The sequence below is a fragment of the Rhinolophus sinicus genome, linkage group LG02 (assembly GCF_036562045.2).
Source record: "Rhinolophus sinicus isolate RSC01 linkage group LG02, ASM3656204v1, whole genome shotgun sequence".
Taxonomy (NCBI): Eukaryota; Metazoa; Chordata; class Mammalia; order Chiroptera; family Rhinolophidae; genus Rhinolophus; species Rhinolophus sinicus.
The window spans coordinates 173,144,763-173,150,762 of record NC_133752.1 but is presented as its reverse complement, the minus strand read 5'-3'; positions in this window follow the sequence as shown (position 1 = coordinate 173,150,762).

The window sequence follows — 6,000 nt, the reverse complement described above, 5'->3', positions numbered from 1 at the left end:
GGAATGGGGGGTGCCCATCAGGGTGGGTTAGGAGGGCCTCTCTGAGGAGCTGATGATTTAGCAGAGACCCAGAGGATGGGAGACAGCCAGCCACACCCACGCAGAGCAGGGGGAAGAGCACTGTAGGCGGAAAGGTCAAGGTGAGCAGGAGCTCAGAGGTGCCAGCAAGTATGGTGTGTTTGAGACATTGAAAGAAGGCATTGTGTCTGCAGCAAGGAGGGGAGTAGCAAAGGGTGAGAGTGGGGTAGGGACTGGGCATCAGATGGTACAGGCACTCGCGTCTGATGAAGCAGGAAACTACTAGAGGGTGTGAAGCAGGGAAGAGCTCTTATACTATAAAGTGATCAGTCTGGCTGCAGACTGTCTAACCTACTAAGGAACACGAGGCATTTGAGAATGGATTGGAAAGGATCAGGGTGGGAAGCAGAAAGCCATCCCGAGAGTCCGGGTGAGATGCTGTGATGGTGGCTACGAGTTTCCTAGGGCTGGGTGACAGAGCCAGTAAGGTTCAGGACACTTTGGAAGTGGAATCTCTGTCTTGTTGGTGGTTGACAGGCAGAGAATGAAGGAAAACAGGACCCTTGTTAGCCCCAAACCTGCTCCACCAGCAGCCCTGCACATCTCAGTTTATAGTAAATCCATCCTTCTAGTTGCTCAAATCAGAAACCTTGGTGTCACCTTGACTTTTCCTTTCACACTCCGTAGATGATCTAACAGGAAATACTATTGGTTGTCACCATCTAGGTCCACGTCACTATGATCTCTTGTCTGCATGGCAGCAGTAGACCCCTAACTGGCTGTCTGCTCCCACTGTTGCCCCCCAAACCCAACCCCAACCCTGTGTCTCCTACAGTACATAAGCAACACAGCAGCCAGAGGGATCCTTTGAAAAGTTGAGTTTGATTATGTCACTTCTCTGCTTAGAATGCTGCAATGGGCATCTCCAGTTTTTAGAGAGAAAAAGCCAAAGTCTTTAGAGTGGCCTCGATGACCGGGCCCTTCTTATTACCTCTCTGACCACATCCTTGGCACATGCAGTTTCGGCCTCTCTGAACTGCTCCTTATTGGCATAGACTCAGTGTATCTTGGGGCCTTTGCACTGGCTATTTCCTCTGCCTAGAATGTACTGCTGCCAGACAGCCACGTGGCTAAGTTGCTCACTACCTTCAAACCTTTGTTATCTATGACGCCTTCCCTGGCCATACCAGTAAAAATTCCACACCACCCTCTCTATCCCATACTCTCTAACACTGTCCATTTTCTTATCCCACTCTCCTTTTTAATTCTGCCACAGAATTTACAATGCAATAAACAATGTATTCTGTCTTTGGTTTACTATCTATACCCCCTACTCTACAAGGGCAAGTGTCTTTGTCTGTTTTGTTCACTGATAGATCTAATCGCCTAGAACAGTGCTTGGCATATCACAGGGGCTCGATAAATAGCTGTGAAATGAATGAATGAGGAGCAGGAATCAAGGCTGTGTTAAGCCAGAGAGTGGAGCCCAGCGCCCCAAAGAGGAAGCACAGGCTCAGACATGGTGAACACGAAAAACTTAGAAGCAAAGGGTCAGCAAAGCACACGTGGTCTTCCAAACTCTCACTCTAGGCCAGGCGTGGCTGGAGGCACTGTGGGTTTGTGCTCCAGGAGAGGGTTCCACTTGGCCCCCCACCCCTCCATTTTAAGAGAAGTTGGGACGGGACAGGAAACAGGTGGCCAACTGATCAAGCTGAAATGGGAGCTGTCCAAGGCGGGGGTGGCCTTGTTGGCAAGAAGAACATTCTGGTCTCAGATGACAGCTGCACAGAGGAGGACCAGCCAGCAAACAAGGAAAATTTGTCTCTCCTTAGGGTGATTTCCAGTTTTTTGACGTGAGCACGTAGGTGAATGGTGGTGCTATTTAGAGAGATGAGGAAAATTGAAGGAAGAAAAGGTTTTGGGGGATGGAAGAGTCCGAACCAAGAGTCCAGTGCTGGACATGTCAAGTCTGAAATGTCTGTGAATTACTTGTGTGAATATGTCAAATAGGTCAGAGGATATAGGCACCTGGAGCTTATAGATTTATTTCTGCCTTTTTGTACTTTTCTTTACGTGCCAGGGTCCTGTTGGCATTCCTAGCCATGGACTACGCTGGGTGGCATACAGGCAGACAGCTAGCCCTCTCCATCCTCATTCCTCAGCATTCTTTCAGCTGTGTCATGAATTGGGAAACACATTCGTTCATTTATTCCTCCCATAATCATGCACTGAGCTTGTGCTGTGTACTGGTGTTCTGCTGGGAACAGAGTGGAAAAATGAATAACATAAATATCAGCAATTAAGAAAATCACATCTAATTGGAGAGATGTGCTGACAAATACTTGAGATTTATGTACTCAGAGGTATGTGTAACTTGAAGAATAAATTAATACTTCCACTTCCCTTCCTGCCAAAAAAGAGACCCCTGCCCCCCAAAAGAGGGTGGAACGTATCAATTCCTTATGAGCTCTTACAAGTGATTATTTCGAAACTTTTATTATGTCTTTGTGTCACTAAGAGAGGGATTGTTCAGTGAATATCTTAGCAATGGACTGACCCATTTCTTACTTCCACATGCCTGAGGGTCACATTTTGAAAGGAGATGGGATGCAGAAAAAAAATCAAGTCATGAAAGGAGATGGGCTGGAATGAATACTTGGGAGTCTCCAGGGCCCATGGGCATGATGTGCATTGTCACTGATGGGCTCATTTTGGGACACTATGCAGTGATGTGGTGTGGTAGCAGGAATGGAGTCTATCCCCCAAAGAGCACCAATATTTAAGGGCTGGTCAGGGAGAGAGAAGCCTATGAAAGGAGGAGAGGAGTAGTCTGAGGTGGGTACATCTGGAGAATGAGAGGTCACAGGTGCCAAAGGAGGGATGCAAGGGAGAAGGAGATGTCTCAGTGTCTAATGGTACAGTGGAGCCATCTAACCTGATAAAGACGAAAATGTGCCTGCTGGACTTTGTGAATAAAAATCCATTTCAGAGGAAGTAAATATTGATGAATGGAGTGAGTGAGAGGAAAAGAAACAAACACTGAGTGTAAAGTAATTTGTAAGGCAACTGGTGAAGGAAATCAGAGAACTGAGGTGGCACCTGGAAAGCAAGATGGGACTGAGGAGATTTTGTTTGATTGTGTTTTTTGCTTTAGTTGGAGAACATGAACATGATTCTATGTTGAGAGGAAACTGCCAGGGAAGAGGGAGGACAGAGTAAAATAGAATGGAATTCCTAAGGAAGTGAGAGAGCTGGTGAGAGATCTGGCCCCCAGCACAAGTGGCAGGATTGATTAACCTGGGATGGAAGGCAGGACACCTCATTCTCTGAGAGAGGGAGGGAAGGAGTCAAGGCTGGTGTTCTCCAATGGCCACCAAGCCTCTTCTAGGAATAAAATCAACTCCCTTAACTGCACTTCCTCCGTGAAGCCCTTGAAGAGACATCCAAATGCTTAAGTTTCCTCTTGATTCTTCAAATGGTTGAGACTTCGCTGGGTTCTGATTTTAGGTTAAGGCCCCCCATTCGTAAAACACACTGCTCACACAACAAACACCCACAATCTGGTAGCCTGTAAGAAAGAACTGTAAAATGAGAGTGGGACAACATGATTACAAGCATACATTACATATTCAAGTTTTCCACAAACATTATTTAAGGTGGGGCAGTAGACCTGTGTTTATGCTGGTGACGTAAGACCATCTTTTAGCTGAATTTTAATCTATAGAGGGAGAGGGAGAGAAGACAGACAGGGCTGCTGATCTGACAGGTGGCAAATAGGTGGCTGTTGGGTATTCATGCTATTTCTGGAGTTGTAAATTCATGGAGTTTGTTCGTCTAAATTCCAGGCAACAGCATATACCCTAGGGACATAAGGATTATATCACTGCCACTTTGGCTGAGCCTCAAAATAAATTATACAAGGAGGAGAGAGCATCCACCCAGCATACTCATTTGTAGAGTCACATTCTGCCTCATTTCCTTTCTTGCCAGACAAGGAAACCAGACATTGAAGTGCGTGTTTAGTAGTATTTGGGCCTGGAGTTAAACGGTCTGAGTTCAAATTCTGCCTGTCATGTACTGTCTGTTAGCCTGGAGCATGTTAATGAACTTGCTTGAACTTCCCCAGTTCATCTGTAAATGGGGTAGAAAGGACAGTGTCATAGGTTTGTTGTGTCAAATAAACAAGGTAATTAATTCATGGAACAAGTTTGCATGGTGCCTGGGACATGGTGAATGCTCAACAAACGTGAGCTGTCAATAGCTCTTATTTTTTAAAGTTAGTAAGTTTTAAAACTAATCTACATTAATAAGACTGAGCGTCTACGGTGCATATATCCTTATGCTGTGGGCGTCATCTGGGAACTATAAACCACAGAGGAAGAGGGGTTATAACTAGAGGGATGAGGGAAGAATTCGGACTCTAAGGCTGGGACTTGAGGGGTGGGTAGAGGATATACCGGCCAGCATGGGGGGATTCTAGGTGTGGGAGCAGTGTGAGCAAAGCTTGGAGGAGGGGAGAGCACCTTAAGGAACCAGCATTTATTCTCATGTTACCAGAGGATAAGAAACCCAGGAGAGAGGGCTAGGGAGGATATAAGAAGAAGCTGAGGTTTGAGCCCAGTCATACAATGACTTTTTGATGAGGGTCTGATGAAGTCTTTGCCAAGGAAAACTTAATTCAAATTCTACCTGACGTTTGATTATGAGCTAGCTCCACACGGCTCCTGCCGATTCCTGCCACACTTTCAGTCCACTCTGGCAGTTCCACCCGCCATGAATCGATGTTCATTCTGCTTTTGTGGCTATTGCATGGGTCTGTCCTCAAATTCCTAGAATGATGATTCCTATAGAAACAAAATATTTCTAAAGGAAAAAACTAGAGCAAGTCAAGAATGTAGATTCAAAGGTAAAATCCATGGCATTCAACCAAATAAATACCCATCAATGTGGAATGCTGGGAAGCTTTAATTAGGGTGCTCAAGATCAAAGTGACGTTACTCAAGAGTGGAGAAGCCAAATGCACATGAAGGAGGTCTTCCTTAAACACTGATGACCAACTGTATTTATATACACAGTCACCTGATGGCCCTGAAACACGCACGTGAGCAGGCGTGTGGTATTGTGTTGTGGCACATGCAGGACAAAATTTACTGGGTGTTGCTCACGACATGTATGAGGATATTAACGCCACAGGAACACGGCTCCTGGCAGAAGGCAGAGCGTCCCCATAGAAGCAGTTCCAGAGACCGCAGCCTGGAAGCCTGTCATCCTGAGCATTAAACCTAGAGAGCTGTTTGGATATTTGTTAATATCTGTACTCTACTATTGATTGTTTTCCAACTTAATTATACAACAATCTAAAATACTGGCCATATGCTCTATTCCAGACCCTTGGGAGAGGAGCAGTGAGACAGGCCAGTGAGTCTTTTCATCAACCTCTATTTTGGGGAAGATACTGACAAAAGAGTGGGTTGGAGTCAGGAGAAAAGATGGCTTTACTAGTCTGTAGATTGGCGATTAGCAACCCTGTTCTCTGTGGCTCTCATTTTCATTATTTAATCCAAACGAGGATCAGCGATTTATTTGCTTAGCTCACATACCTCTTTTTTTATTAATCACTGTTATCAGCCACCATTCCTTCACCCCATGTCCTCACCGTGGGTAAGGGAGTGACAACCACTCCTCCCTTCTTCACCTTGAGGATGCTCTACTGTTTTGGGTGTTCAGAGGGGGAGAGAGGGGAGATGGGGGAGATAGGGGACACTGGGAAGTCGGGAAGCAAAGGGCTCCCAGCCATTAGCATTGGCTCAGAAGTGAGAACGTACAATGTAAACCTTTATGACCCTCTGCACTCTTGCCGCAACCCATCTCTCCAGCTGTCTCCCACTTCTCACCTTCCCATTCTCTTGACTCATCGTTCTCTTGCAAGAAACACTATAGATTAATAGCCCCAAAGCCATTCTGAATATCATTCACCTTTGC